The sequence below is a fragment of the Pelophylax lessonae genome (genome assembly GCF_965119305.1).
Source record: "Pelophylax lessonae genome assembly, chromosome: 1".
NCBI lineage: Eukaryota > Metazoa > Chordata > Amphibia > Anura > Ranidae > Pelophylax > Pelophylax lessonae.
The window spans coordinates 302,119,894-302,136,581 of NC_138768.1; the positions used below are offsets into that span (position 1 = coordinate 302,119,894).

Here is a 16,688-nt window from a genome sequence, read left to right on the forward strand (position 1 = left end):
ACAACGGTGACTGACATTACCAGCTGTCTAAATAAAAAGTAGGTTATAACCGCGCTAAAGGCAACAAATAGTGAGCTGCGACTTCAAGTGTGACCACACCCTTAAAAATTATATATTGTATAAGTCGCGCTGAATTGAAAAATAAAACAAATAAATGTCCAACTATTTAAAGTCCCAAATATCATAAAGTGACTGGTGATGTATGAAATCTTGTGCTGCTTCCAAAAGATCCCGTAGGAATTGTGCTTACCAGAACGGCAATTTTAAATTGCAGAATTCATGTGATGAGATGAGTTCACGAGCCCAGGTGATCCAATGGAATTCTAGCGCAAGGAACTCCCAATGTTGTGGTCGTGTATCATGTGAAGGAAAAATAATAATCCATAGCGTGATACCGTACAAAATTGTCAATATTGTAACTGTGTAGGACTACAAATACTGTGAATCCTTCACCAATTGTGCAGCCGCTTACCAAATAGACTAGTGAAAAGGCATGTATCAAATCAAAAGAAAGGACCGCCACCAGACTTAGAGCCTCTTACCAGATAGATCTTTATAGATGTGTTCTATCCAAGTATAGAAAAGGTGAACCACCACCAGACATAAGGCCTCTTACCAGATGGAAATGAAAAGCCAGCAGAACATTGAATCCACATGCACCAATATCAGCAAGCCACCCAAGAGCGCATAAAGCCTCTTACCAGACCACAAGAAAAATGCTCGATAACACTTGGTATATTTTCCCAATGGAGAGGTAACTTCAAGGTCCCAATGACAATCCGGGCAGATCACTGATAAGTACCACGATGTACCGCTTAATGTGCCTAGGTGGCCTCTCAGACCCCCTATGTCACAAGCTGAGCCACTGTGTTTCTCAGGGTTGCAACGCCAGACCAGCCGATAAAGGAAAGAGAAGGCGCCAATAGTGTAAAAAACTTCCAACAGATTTATTCACATAAGGTAGTGTACTTACAAACAAAGAAGAAAAATTAGCGAAGGATGTAGAGCCGCCGGCCGGACGGCAAGGCGCATCCGTTCCCTCGATAAGCTTCCGGAGATGACGTCAGCACGCCGTGACCTAACGGCGTTTCGTCCGAGGAGACGTTATCAAAGGTACGGACGGCGTGCTGACGCCATCTCTTATAGTCCGATCAACCGGATATCCGGATAGAGGTAAACAACTCCACCATAGAGTCGGTGACCAAAGGACCGGAAGTCCGGGAATGGTTGAAATTACTCAACATAATCCAAAAGACATAATCATATCTTGTAATACAATTACATTATTATTCTGTGCGTCAGTCTCCACTATATCATCGCACAAAAAAAGAAGAAAGTTAAATTAAATGCATTTCAGTGATTTTAGCCCATCCAGAACCCAGCACCATCTAGTGTTACCCTCATTATCCTTAAACGGATAAAATCTGTTCTGAACTGGAACATTAAATTGGCGACCATCTGCCCTGTTCATTGAGCGGTCTCTATCTGGCCATTGGCGATCATTACCTCTACCTCGCATAAGTTCCAAGGGAGGGTCATACCACTGGGGGCCAGACCTAGGTGGACTATAGTCAAAACGGCCCTGAACCTGTCTCTGGGGGCCATAGTCTGCACCTTGGTTTCTTTGTGGATGACGGGAATCAAAATATTGGTCCGGTCCACGTCTCCATTGGGGTGTATTATTATAGGGGGGCTGGGTATAGCCACCAGAATGGTAGCTAGGGCCACCATAATACTCACGGTTCTGGTATTGCCAATTAGTGTTAGGACCTGGAGGATTGTAATTTCCATTAGGTCTACCCTGATAAGGCTGGGGTTGATTATCCTTATTTTGCCCTCTATACGGAGATTTAAAGGATGGACGTCTGCCCTTAGCACGAGGTCCTTTCTTCTGTTTTTGTGCAGTAGGAGGGGCAGAGGACATACCCACTACTTGAGTGGCTGACATATCCATAGCCTCCTCCTCAGCATTGGGATTATTAGTCAGTTTTTTCTGCCATTCAAAGACAGTACACGACTGATAATCCTGTAGATCCCTGTTATATTTTTTCCGTTTTTTTATTTTCTGGTCCTTTTCTTCTTTTTCTAAGTTTTTTAATACTTCCGCTGAGGCGTTTTTATACTCCTCACTATCTTTATAGGGGGTTAATTTTTCTTTAACAAGTTTGATCTCGCTATCCAATCTGGAAAGTTTTGCCTTTTTCCTGCCTGTTAAATAACAAAGAAAATTAACCCCAGCCTCATTAAAATACTTATACCAATCCTCCAGATCAACTTCATCCAATTGAGGACACACCTCCCATCTAAGGCTCCTAGGTACCATAGATTTTTTGGTGTAAGTATCTAAATAGGCAATGTCCCACTGGGTGTGTAATTCAGACACCAGCATCTACCTTTAATGATTTTAGAAAGATTGCCGATGGACGCACTTCATGTGGATCATATATAGGTGGATCCCTTTGGGGTGCTTCCGCGGACAAAGCTTTTACTTTAATTTATTTGAATGATATCTGTCCATACTCTCTACAATTTACAGATGCCATTTTTTATTTATTTTTATTTAGTTTTTATTACAATTCATAAATAGATCACCAATATGGATCCAATTCGTTTTGGATCTATGTTTAATATTGTTTTAACATCAGACAAGACTATGATTTGGTCACCCACATAGGTGGCCAATTATAGTCCATTTGAGTTGTCATAATTTGGAGAGTTTATCCTATAATATACTCAGAATGGGAGCAGAGAGTATTTAGATTGTATGATGTCCACATTTACCTATTTATTATGGAATATGTGGGTTTAATTTCGAATTTTGATTTTTTACGAATTAAAAGTTTCCTTTTTTAATTATAATATATATTGTATGCATTTCTGGCGAAGTGGCCTTTCTAGCACCCGGAGGATTCCTATAGTGGCTCGATTTGTTGTGTTTCCTTTATAGGAACACTAGATGGCGCTGGGTTCTGGATGGGCTAAAATCACTGAAATGCATTTAATTTAACTTTCTTCTTTTTTTGTGCGATGATATAGTGGAGACTGACGCACAGAATAATAATGTAATTGTATTACAAGATATGATTATGTCTTTTGGATTATGTTGAGTAATTTCAACCATTCCCGGACTTCCGGTCCTTTGGTCACCGACTCTATGGTGGAGTTGTTTACCTCTATCCGGATATCCGGTTGATCGGACTATAAGAGATGGCGTCAGCACGCCGTCCGTACCTTTGATAACGTCTCCTCGGACGAAACGCCGTTAGGTCACGGCGTGCTGACGTCATCTCCGGAAGCTTATCGAGGGAACGGATGCGCCTTGCCGTCCGGCCGGCGGCTCTACATCCTTCGCTAATTTTTCTTCTTTGTTTGTAAGTACACTACCTTATGTGAATAAATCTGTTGGAAGTTTTTTACACTATTGGCGCCTTCTCTTTCCTTTATCGGCTGGTCTGGCGTTGCAACCCTGAGAAACACAGTGGCTCAGCTTGTGACATAGGGGGTCTGAGAGGCCACCTAGGCACATTAAGCGGTACATCGTGGTACTTATCAGTGATCTGCCCGGATTGTCATTGGGACCTTGAAGTTACCTCTCCATTGGGAAAATATACCAAGTGTTATCGAGCATTTTTCTTGTGGTCTGGTAAGAGGCTTTATGCGCTCTTGGGTGGCTTGTGGATGTGGATTCAATGTTCTGCTGGCTTTTCATTTCCATCTGGTAAGAGGCCTTATGTCTGGTGGTGGTTCACCTTTTCTATACTTGGATAGAACACATCTATAAAGATCTATCTGGTAAGAGGCTCTAAGTCTGGTGGCGGTCCTTTCTTTTGATTTGATACATGCCTTTTCACTAGTCTATTTGGTAAGCGGCTGCACAATTGGTGAAGGATTCACAGTATTTGTAGTCCTACACAGTTACAATATTGACAATTTTGTACGGTATCACGCTATGGATTATTATTTTTCCTTCACATGATACACGACCACAACATTGGGAGTTCCTTGCGCTAGAATTCCATTGGATCACCTGGGCTCGTGAACTCATCTCATCACATGAATTCTGCAATTTAAAATTGCCGTTCTGGTAAGCACAATTCCTACGGGATCTTTTGGAAGCAGCACAAGATTTCATACATCACCAGTCACTTTATGATATTTGGGACTTTAAATAGTTGGACATTTATTTGTTTTATTTTTCAATTCAGCGCGACTTATACAATATATATTACCAGCTGTCTGCTCACGGAGCACTGAGAGATCTGCGCTGTTTGATTACTCAATTCTCAGTGTTAGAGCTGGCGGGGGACAGATGCAGCATTGGACCGATGCCGCATCCACCTAGGTAGGTATGATTCTGCAAAACAAAAGTCCATATTTCTCTTTTAACCACTTGCTGACTGCAAAACCGTAATATTACTGTGGCAGGATGGCTCGGCTGCGTCCAGTCACGTAGTACTACGTGACTGGAGTGAATGTGCATGTGGTTTTGGCCGCGCTCACATTGTGTTTAGACACAGCAGGAGGGGGGCCGTGGGAGGAGCGGCAGCAATTGCCGCTGCCCTCTCGCAATCGTCCGGGAAACCGAGAGAAGACACGCCTGCTTATGTAAACAAAGCAGGCGGATCTTCTGTCAGACAGGCAGGGACAGATCAGTAGTTTCAGCTAAGCTGAAACTGCGATCTGTCTGTGCCTGTCACAGAACCCTCCCATAGTCAGTAAGCATATTAGGCATACATTTAACCCCTTTGATCACCCCCAGTATTAACCCCTTCCCTGCCAGTGTCATTTATACAGTAACAGTCAATATTATTCAGCACTGATTACTGTATTAGTGTCACTGGTCCCCAAAAAGTGTCAAAAATGTAATTTAGGGGTCCGATCTATCCGCTGCAATGTTGCAGTCCCGCTAAAAATCGCAGATCGCCGCCATTACTAATAAAAAATAAATAAATAAATAAATAAATAAATAAATAAAAAGTCCAAAAATCTATCCTGTAGTTTGTAAACGCTACAACTTTTGCGCAAACCAATTAAAATACGCTTTTTGGGATTTTTTTACCAAAAATATGTAGACGAATACAAATTGGCCTAAACTGATAAAAAATATGTAATTTTTAAAAAAAATTTATTGGGAATGTTTTATAGCATAAAGTAAAAAATATGGCGTTTTCTTCAAAATTGTCCCTCTTTTTTTGTTTATAGCGCAAAATCTAAAAACTGCAGAGGTGATCAAATACCACCAAAAGAAAGCTCTATTTGTGGGGAAAAAGGACATCAATTGTATTTGGGTCCAGCGTCGCACGACCGCGCAATTTTCCGTTAAAGTAACGCAGTGCCGTATTGCAAAAAATGGCCTGGTCATTAAGGGGGTAAAACATTCTGGGGCTGAAGTGGTTAAAGTAGTTGCAAACCTCTGACATGAAAAATGAACCAAGCATATGCCACTATAGTATGTACTTGCCTTGATCCAATGCACCTAGTGTGGATCCTATCTGCTGTCCTTTCCCTGTGCTATCTCTATCTATCACTTCTGACACATTATAGTGACAACACAGAATCCCAAGGCACAGCCCTAGCACTTTCATATAAACATTTTATAGAGGCCGGTATAATTTGGCAGGAAAGCAAAAAGACTGATAACATTTTTGGAAATCATGGAACCATAATGAATATAATATTAAATTCACATATCACATTAATGAGAATATTACCTTCCTAGATCTGAACCTACATGTGAAAACAAAAACCTTTCTTCCAAGATACAGCACCTTTCTCCATATTTTTTTTTTTTTTTTTACAGAATTAGTATTTTGTCTCGATCATTTACTTATTTTTTTTAGATTTTGGATTTTTCTGTAGGTCACATTTTTGTGATATTTCTAGTTAGTTCAGTGGGTGGAGGGGTGTTGGAGTTTCGATTTATTTATTTTTAAGAACAAAATTTAGGAACACCAATAGCCAACACCCACAAAAAAGGTCTGGAGTCATAGGGTAAATGAATCATAACAAAAAAAAAAAAAAAAAACAAAAAGGAAAAAACACAACCACCTTTAAAGTGACAAACATAATAAAAAAAAATTAAAATACCATATGCATAGGAAGTTTGTAAGACGACTTTAAAAAGAACAATATCCATTATTCATACAGCTACATATTTAAAAAAATATTTTAAAAATTAAGATGGATAAATATCACCCACCACCATGGGTATCCATGTACAAAATTCGGCTTCAAAGTGTTCAAAATAAACCTTAACCTCAATGTTTCCTAAAAGGTCTCGGTCTAATAAATGAGTGATATGCCAATGAAAGAGACAATTAAAATGATAAAATTGCATAGTAAAGTGCTAAGAACACAAAACTCAATTTTTATAGGGTAGCTTCACATTTGTGGGGAAAAAATAGTAAATAAAAAAAAAAAATAGTATATACAACTGTGACACAAGTCATATTTTAATTGAAAATTACATTTTCTTTTCAATCTCCAGCTCTGTAATTTTCTAAAAATGCAATGCAATATGGCTACCTGGAGCTGTTCTGTATATAAAAAGGTGTACTGACCACACCCCAGAAACATCATTTCCTGCTTGTGTGATTGGCTCACTGATTTTCCCAGAAGTCTACACTAAGATACAAGTCAGATTTCAGGCATCCCCTGCAACAAACATGCCATTTTTGGTGAGATTTCTCCACAAGGAAATCGCGTCTAAAGGGATGGAGACCCTGACACTTTCCTCATTGGAGCCCTGCAGGTGCAGCAGCTGATTGATAATTTATTTAACCGCTCCCATTAGATAAATTTATCACAGGGACACAGACAAAGACACATGGAGTAACAAAAGGTAGGAATCTGCAAAAAAATTTGTTACAATCCTTGTAATGAACATAGATCAGCCAGAGGGGAATGTTTTTCTTCTCAACAATAGTGCAGTTACTCTTTAAAAGTGGAGCTCCATCCAAAAGGGGACTCTCGGCTTGTCTGTCTCCTCCCCCATCCGCTGCCACATTTGGGGGGGAAGGTGGTTACCTGGTTTTGACAAGTACCTGCTCCTGCTTCTGACTCAGTTCGCTGCACCCCCCTCCCTTCCCCCGCAGCATTCTGGGACACTTCACAGGTTCATACACAAAGTGTAGTGCGCTTTGCGCATGTACCGTAGGAACTGGCTGTGAAGACGTAAGGCTTAACTGCTGGTTTCCCTTAGTCAGGATGGTGGCGCTAGCACCTGATAGCCGACTGAAAAATCGGCTGTGGTGAGGACACTACTGGATGCCTGGACAGGTAAGTGCCCTAATATTAAAAGCCAGCAGCTACAGTCTTTGTAGCTGCTGACTTTAAATTTTTTTTGGGTGGGAGCCTGCAGCTTCTCTTTAGGTGAACGCTCTAGCTCAGGGATTCCCAAACTACGGCCCTCCAGTTGTTCAGGAACTACAATTACCATCATGCCTAGTCATGTATGTGAAGAGTCAGAGTTTTAAAATGCCTCATGGGATGTGTAGTTCTGCAACAGCTGCAGGGCCGTAGTTTGGGAATCCCTGCTCTAGCTAGCAAGTGAACTGGACATTAAATATCATATTGACTGTGCCTTTAAGGTAGAAATGGAAAGAAAAGGGGGTTCAATAACCCCCTTTTATCTATGGGATAGTGACAGGTCTAGCTAAAGTAAATTAGAGCTAATTTGGCGGGCTTAGAGTGTGAGGAGACCTTGTTGCTGGGGTAGAAAAGGTCTGTAGCGCTCTGTTAGGTGAGAATAAGCCCCAATCAGCTTAAGCCTGCCCCTGTAGCTAGGAAGATTAGGTAGCATACCTGTTTTTTCCTGTATTTCCCGCCTCCAGAGCTCGCCTCAGCGCTATTTAAGGGGGCTCATCAGTGACCGGACTTCACATCACCTCACAGAAGTCAAGCTGTGCTGTTCCCCTCCCCCCCCCCTCCCCTTTTGTTTGTCGAGGCCAGTATATTATTTGTAGGGTCACCTTTGCATAGTGCAAAGGGGGACGATATTCTATTGGTTGTTTAAATGATATGTTTTGATTTAAGTTTGGATAATTGATTTATGTATTATTTATTTGTTTTAACCTGGGCCGTAGTGGCCGGGTTATTTTGACTGCTTTGAATTGATGTTTTCAAAGTTACAAGTGTTTTAAAACAAATAATAAACAGTCGCGGCCTTTTTAAGGGTCCATTTACACTAGCGCGACTTGTCAGACGACTTGGTCGTCTGACAAGTCGCGGTCGGTCGCTCGCCATTGAATAGTACAGGACCCCTTCTAATAGGAGCGACACAAGTCGCTCCGACTTAGAAAAAGGGTCCTGTACTACTTTGGGGCGACCTGGAGGCGACTTGCATTGACTTCAATTATATGAAGTCCCTGCAAGTCGCGCCGAGGTCGTGGTGCACGCTGTGCACCGCGAATTTCAAAGGTCGCCCCAGCAAGTCGTGTCGCGCCAGTCTGAATGGGCGCTAAATCCAACAGTAAATGTGTAGTGTCATCATTTTAGTATAAGTTTTAGAGTATAAGAAATCCTATCTACTATACCATAAAGCCTACATATAAATATGCTTAAACCTACTGATTCCCCTCTTCTTACCTATGCTGTATAGTGCTGGTAAGAAAAAAAATCTGTGTAAATACCTTTTTTCGATTGTTTCTGGTATGGTCATGTGATGCAGAAGCTCAGACTCCCCTGTGTCATGGAGCAGCTGCTGCAGGGGAGAGGAGGGAGCACCAACAACAGATGGGCAATTGGAATTGGTGGGTGATGTCAAATTTCTTGAGATTCAGCTTTGTTGTCAAGTACTGCATGACACAGGGAAACTTCTGTATCACGTGGCCTGGAGCAGAGTACATTGAAATAATCAGTTTTCTTTGCAGATTAAATATACAATAAATCATTGCACACAACCGAGCCTTACAAAGCTTTATTTTTTTGTGCTCCAAGTCCCGGTTCACACATATGCGATGCGATAAACCCTGCGAATCAGTGCCAGTTCTCGCATCGCGCCAGAATTGCACAATGGTTTACACTGAGATCTGCAAATCGCTGGGGGTGTCAATGTAACATTAATGACACCCCCAGATTTGCTTGCAGATCGCAGTGCAAACTGTGAAATGGTGCAGGAAATCGGATCGCATAGGTGTGAACACCCATGTGGTCCAATTCTGGTGAACCAAAAAAAAAAAAAGGGTCCTGCACCTTTTTGGTGCAAATTTTGTATGGCTAAAATTGCATCACACAGACATCGCATGTGATCTGTACGGCAATGGGGTACGAATCACGTGCGATGTCTGGCATCGCACTTCTGTGAACCGGCACTAAGTGTATGAAAGTGGTCAGCCAAGGGGTAATGTTCCCTCAAGGACCTGCAAAAATGACATTTGAAACGTAAAACCCACTCTAGCTAAAGTGCTCAAGAGAGTGTACACCATAGACATTCCATTCATAGCTGGATCAATAAAGGAGAAAGCAGTGCCGACTCAAGCGTCACATTACTAGCGCTATACTGAACCGTCACTGGGCTCTGCTACAGGTCTGTCATCTAAGGTAGGTACTGAACATAGCTAAAACGGATAATACATTGTCTGAGTATCAATTAGTAACATTCCATTATGTAAGGAAATCAATTGGCATGTGTGCAATCCTGAAAGAAGCTGCACAGCATAAGTTTTCAAAACTAGAATGGAAATGATTTTAACGTGAACTGCAATTATTTAACTATCATTTAAAGAGGATAATAATGTGGAATAGGTAAGTATAGGCATCTTCTTTTCACAGGGTAGTTAGAATAGAATTTAGAAGGGGGTAAGAGCAGGTTTAAGATTAGTTAGGAATTGTCACTTTAAGTTGAAACTGTATAATCAGAGGATTTGATTCCGCTTAAACGTGCTTATTTTATATATGACGTGATCATTTGTCATGATCACCAAATTTAGGACTGACCTTACCCACTTCAGCTCTGGAAGGTTTTACCCCCTTCCTGACCAGGCCATTTTTTTTACGATACGGCACTGTATTGCTTTAACTGACAATTGCGTGGTCGGGCCAAATAAAATTGATGTCACTTTTTTTTTTTTTTACCACAAATAGAGCTTTCTTTTGATAGTATTTGCGGTTTTTATTTTTTGCGCTATAAACAAAAAAAAGACCATCGGTTTTGAAAAAAAAAAAAACATATTTTTTACTTTCTGCTATAAAACCTATCCAATAAAAAAATAAATAAATAAATAAATAAAAAAAAAAACACCAAAACGTAAAAAATCTAATTTCTTAATAAATTTAGGCCAATATGTATTCTGCTACATATTTTTAGTAAAAAAAAAAAAAATAATAAAAAATCCCAATAATCGTATATTGATTGGTTTGCACAAAATGTTATAGAGACTACAAAACTATAGGATAGCCTTAGTGACTTTTTCTTTTTTTAAATATTTTTTACTAGTCATGGCGGCGATTAGCGATTTTTTGCGGGACTGCGACATTGCGGCGGACAAATCCGCCACGAAGGTGGAGATTTACTAAAACTGGTGAACACAGAATCTGGTGTAGCAATGCACAGAAACCAATCGACTTCTATTTTCAAAGTTTAATTGAACAAGCTAAAGTTAGAAGCTGATTGGTTGCTATGCACAGCTGCACCAGATTCTGTGTGCACCAGTTTTAGAAAATCACCCCCTAATTGACATTTTTTGGGGACCATTGACACCAATACAGAGATCAGTGTTAAAACAAAATGCACTGTCACTGTATAAATGACACTGGCAGGGAAGGAGGTTAACACCAGTGGCAGTCAAAAGGTTAAATGTGTTCCCTATGAGTGCTTTCTAGCTGTAGGGGGAGTGCTTTGACTAAGGGAAAACAGAGACCAGTGTTTCTGCTTAGAAGAAAAACAAGATATCCATTTTCCCCTCTGGCAGAACGGCGATCTGCCTTGTTTACATTAGCAGACCACCGTTCTGCCTCACTACAAATGATCGCTGGGTTCCCGCCGGAGTTGCTGATTGGCTCACGCTGTGTCCAATCACAGCGGAAGTAGGTCTCCAGCTGTGTACGTGCACCCCAAAGCTGAAGAAGATGATTATGTACAGGTACGCGATTTTGTCACTTAAGGGCCCCCCTTCCGCAGTATATGTAGGTGGGGCGGTCCTTAAGCGGTTGCAGTGAATGAGATATTTAGCAAACATACACAGGTGGTTTAATCACTCCCTGTAATTTAAGCCCCCGTTCACATCGGCGCAATATGACATGTCAAATGGCATGCCAAGTGGCAGCCTATTGCCGGCAACAGCACTGTCCCAATCGATGCAACGCCGACTTTGCGGTGCCGCAACGATTTTCAAAATTAGTTCCTGCACTACCTTTAACGACTTCGGGGATGATTTCAATAGACATCTGTGCATGAACCCGCACCAGGAAGATTCACCCGCAGTGAATATTAGGTAAGTGTTACTTTTACTACTTTACAAAGATGCCCCTATATTTATAAAGCAGTGGAAGTGACATTTACCAACCTTTCACTGCAGGCAAATCATTCTGATGCATGCACGCAACAGTGATTTATTCACCTGTGGTTAACCACTTTAAGGCCCCTTTCACATGGCTCCGTTACATCGACTGAGCCGTTCTGCTCAGCGGGGGATCGATCCACCGATCCCCCGCTGAGCAGGCTGATGACAGCTCCGTCTCTGCTCTGTGTGCAGAGATGGAGCTATCAGATCCCAGCTGTCCTCTATGGGGAATCGAATGAGAACGGTCCACCTGTCCGTTCTCCTCCGATCCAAACCGCCAGACGGATGGAAAATAGGGTTTCCATCCATCCAGATTTGACAGAGATGTCTCTGCTGACATCCGATGCCCCATAGAGATACATGGGGCATCCGTTTAGATCCGCCTGAACGGTCCGCATGTGTGAAAGGGGCCTAAGACCGGACGTTTCAGACACTTTGCTTACAAGAAAAATAAAATCAGTATTTTTTGCTAGAAAATTACTTAGAACCCCCAAACATTTTATATATAAATATATATATATATATATATATATATATATATATATATATATATATATATATATATATATATATATACACACACATACATACATACATACATACATTATATATATATATATATTTTTTTTTTTTTTTCTTCAGCAGAGACTCTAGGGAATAAAATGGTGGTCGTTTTTATGCGCAGCTGTTTTTCAAACACAATTTTGGAAACACATTCATGAATTTTAATACAAAACAACAATATATAACCCAAATTTCTGGTAAGATATGAAAGATGATACTATTACCAGTTTAGTCTAGTGCTAGAATTCTTGCTCTTTTGCTATAATGTTAGTGGTGATACCTCACGTGTGTTACAAACACTGTTTACATATGCGTGCGCGACCTAGTGTCCAAGCTTACATTTTTTAATGCCCATTAGTGAGTTTTTATAATAAATGTTTAATATTCAGAAGTTCTTTAACCATTTGTCCCCAAGCTATTTTACATGTAAAAATCTGCATTTTGTTTCTAGAAAATTACTTCAAACATTAGGCTGTAGAAAAAAAAATGGTGGGTATTGCAATTTTTATAATTTAAAAAATATGTTACACGATATTTGCGCAGCAGTTTTTCAAACACAAATTCTTAGGAAGAAATAAACCGTAATGAATTTTAGTAAACACAAACACATTTTTGGTAAAATATAAAAAATATGAGATTACGCTGAGAAAATAAATAATAAACATATCATGCTTTAAATTGGCACAGGCCCATGGAATGGTGACAAACTACGGTACAATAAATTATCCAGAAACAACGATTTTAAAAGCCTTTACAGGTTACCAGTTTAAAGTGGTAGTAAAGTCCGCTTTGTGATTTTTACTTACAGGTAAGCCCAGGGCTTGACAAAATTGCTTTGAATCTAGAAGCCAGATAAAAAAGATAGGAGCCAGTTTTTTTAACCTTTTGCCTACTGGTTGCTTTTACCCCCTTCCTGCCCAGGCCAATTTTCAGCTTTCAGCGCTGTCACACTTTGAATGACAATTGAACGGTCTTGCAACACTGTACCCAACTAAACTAAAAAAAGACTGGAAAAATTTGTAAAAAAAAAAAAAAAAACCCACAATCTGTGAGGCCCTGATGAGGCAGCACTGATGGGGCACCGATAAGGCTGCACTGATCTGGCACTGATGGGGCTGCACTCATAGGACACTGAGGGAGCTGCAATGATAAGGCAGCATTGATGGGCACTGATAGGTGGCCTCACCAGCTGTTCAGGGGGTAGCAGGCTTTCGGGCTGCCCAGACCCAATTTGGAGCCACAGTCGCAGCCCGTACAGGGAGGAACTGAAGCCGAGAGCAGGGGGATCCCCTGCGAGGTTGTGTCCGGCTCAGAGTCATTGCTGAGCCTATTCAGAGCCGCCAGTTTCTGCTCCAGGGAGTCTCTGTGGACAGCTCGATCTGATGGGGCTGCACTGATGGGGCACAGATGAGGCTGCAGTCATGGGACACAGATGAGGCTGCAGTCATGGGACACAGATGAGGCTGCAGTCATGGGACACAGATGAGGCTGCACCGATTGGGCACCGATGAGGGAACTCTCATGCGCCCGCGGGGGCGCGCAGTGCGGCAATCATGGCCAAGCCGTGTTGCTAGGACATGGCGCCACCCCGATCTTGGTAAAGAGCCAATGACATGGCTCTTTACCCCGTGTGATCGGCTGTGTCCAATCACAGCTGTGCCGTTTATCGCCTCTCCTCGCCTCACACTGTCAGAGTGTGTGGCGAGGAGAGCCGATCAGCGACTCCTCCTCAAAGGGGAGCCTAGGACAGGTAATCAGGTCACTGATCATCAGTGCCCTGATTACTGTAAAGTAAAAAAACATGCCTACAAATCCCCCCAACCAGTGCCCACAGTGCCCACCAAAAGTGCCCACAGTGCCCACAATTGGTGCCCATAGTGCTGCGAGTCAGTGCCCATCAGAGCCTGCTCAACTGTGTCCATCAGTGCCGTCCGTCAGTGCCGCCCGTCAGTGTCCATCAGTGCCGCCCGTCAGTGCCACCTCTCAGTGCCGCCATTCAGAGCTCATCAGTGCCGCCATTCAGTGCCACCTATCAGCGCCCATCAGTGCGGCATATTAGTACCTCCTCATCAGTGCCACCTCATCAGTGCAGCCTATCAGTGCCCATCAGTGCAGCAGAAAAATTACTTAATTTTCAAAATTTACTCACAGAAAGAAAAGCTTTTTTTTTTTTTTTCAAAATTTTCTGTCTTTTTTTTTTTGTAAAAAATAAAAAACCCAGCAGTGATTAAATATAACCAAAAGAAAGATATATTTGTGTGAAAAAAATGATTAAAAAAATGTCATATGGGTACACTGTAACATGACCGCGTAATTGTCATTCAAAGTGTGACAGCGCTGAAAGCTGAAAATTGGCCTGGGCAGGAAGGGGGTGAAAGGGCACTTTATTGAAGTGGTTAAGAGTAAGGCTGTGATTAGGAAGAGGTGTGTGGCAGAGCTGGGCTGTGATTGGTCAGGGTGCAGAGTGGCTATACAAACTCCCCAATACAGGCATGCTGTGTGTCTGCACAGTGTCCTGTACCTCTGAATGCTAACACCTCAGCTAATGGATAAAGTTGAGAGGTTGAGAGTGTTGATCAGGGATTTTTTTCTTCACACTATTATTGCGTATGACTGTGATGCTCACTGTTACAAGCAATAGTTTTAAATTGCACTTATTATTTATAAAATGTACATCATGTAATCAGTGTAGTGCAGTGTCCCCATAGTTTCACTGTACTAATCGGGGGGGGGGGGTTGAGAGTGTTGATCAGGGATTTTTTTCGTTCACACTATTATTGCGTATGACTGTGATGCTCACTGTTACAAGCAATAGTTTTAGCTGTCATGAATGGCTTTCTTTCATGAAAATAATAGACTATGATTTATAAAATACACATATGTGAACACACACGAAAGAAAAAAATATACTGTATTTAAGGTAACATACACTTTAACTACTACAGCAACTTTTTTCAGCTTTACCAAAATCACAGCAAACGATGAGAGAATACTCACGACTGACAAATTCTTGGAAACGCCTGACAAACCGGAACTATTTATGGAATATATAGTGTAACCTATGAAGAACAATAAAAGCAGCGAGTTAGGATTTTTATTGTCAAAGTGCAACATGTAAATAAGAGGCTATCCATTGTCAGCTTTCGGACATATATTTTATTTTTTTTTAACCTGTTTAATGAAACATTTTTTGGACAAGTTTTTAGTGTATTTGTTTAACTTGATTTCCTCCGAGGCCTCCTTTGTATGGTGCTGAGAGCCCTTTGACCCAGATTTGTTGTGGCTGTGCAGTTCCATATATATTACGGCATATACAGTAAAGGAATATGTTCTGGAGGTTTTAAAATATTAACTTCCTCATATTTTTCTTACTGAAGATTTACATGAAACAAAATGAGGCAATGGCAATGTGCTGTACCCCACCCACTTTACAGTTTGGGCCCCTTAAAGCCCAGGCAATACTGCCATCAAAGGAAATGCAAAAAAATGCATCATGCGTGTTTTCGTTTGTTTTTATTGATTTTAATGTAGAATGTATGTGCCTAAAAATATGCTACTGAATGCAGTCTAATTCAGTCACTGAATGACCAGACAGCTTACACACAAGAGTCTGAAAGAGCCCTGCCTTGCACCCATGAACTAGCTGAATTCAATTCATCTACAGCCAGCTTAAGTCAGGGGTTGCGGTGGGCATGGAGCATGGCGATTGCAGGCGCGCCGTGAGATGCCGTTTATCAGCTCTTCACGTCTCACACTGACAGAGTAGATATGTAAAAGGTAATCAGGGCACTAATTATCAGTGCCCAAATTACAATGCAGCCCCAAATGTGCCCATTAGTAATGCCACTCTATGCCCAGAGAAACCAGCCTGTGCCCATCAGAGAAACCAGCCTGTGCCCATCAGAGATGCCTATCAGTGCTGCCTTTCAGTGCTGCCCATCAGTGCCACCTATCATTGCCCATCAGTGCTGCATATTAGTGCCACCCCATCAGTGCTCTTCAGTGCTGCCTCATCAGCGCTCATCAGTGAAAGAGAAAAATTAATTATTTACAATTTTTTCTCCCAGAAACTAAGAAAACCCTTTTTTATTTTTATTTTTTAAAAAAAATCTTTTTTCATTTTTTTTTTTTACAAAAAAATTAAAAACCCCAACGGTGATTAACCACTTTACCACCGGAGGATTTTGCTGTCTTACGTCTGGGCCACTTTTTTGCGATTCGGCACTGTGCAACTTTAACTGACAATTGCGCGGTCATGCAACGCCGTACCCAAAGGAAATTTACTTTTGCGCTATAAACAAAAAAAGGAGCGACAATTTTGAAAAAATAACAATATTTTTCACATTTTTTTATATGAAATCCCCCCCCCCCCCCCCCAAAAAAAAAATGTAAAAATCAAAATTTTTTATCATTTTAGGCCTATTTGTTTTCTGCTACATATTTTTGGTAAAAAAAAAAAAAAAAAAAAAATCGCAATAAGCGTATTTTGATTGGTTTGCGCAAAAGTTATTGCGTTTACTAACTAAGGGAAAGATTTCTGTCGTTTTTGGTGTTTTTTTTTTTTAACGAGTAATGGCGGCGATCTGCGATTTTTTTGCGGGACTGCGTACATTGTGGTAGACA

General features: G+C 41.1%; 1 protein-coding gene across 1 annotated transcript in view; it reads right to left on the minus strand.

The window, feature by feature from the left end:
- Positions 1–15,126, minus strand: part of SLC8B1 (solute carrier family 8 member B1) — a 102,550-nt gene extending 87,424 nt beyond the window's left edge. Inside the window, exon 1 of the mRNA XM_082268658.1 lies at positions 15,063–15,126. The gene's annotated coding sequence lies outside the window, so the exon portion shown is untranslated. The remainder of the gene's footprint in view (positions 1–15,062) is intronic.
- Positions 15,127–16,688: the final 1,562 nt, after the last annotated feature.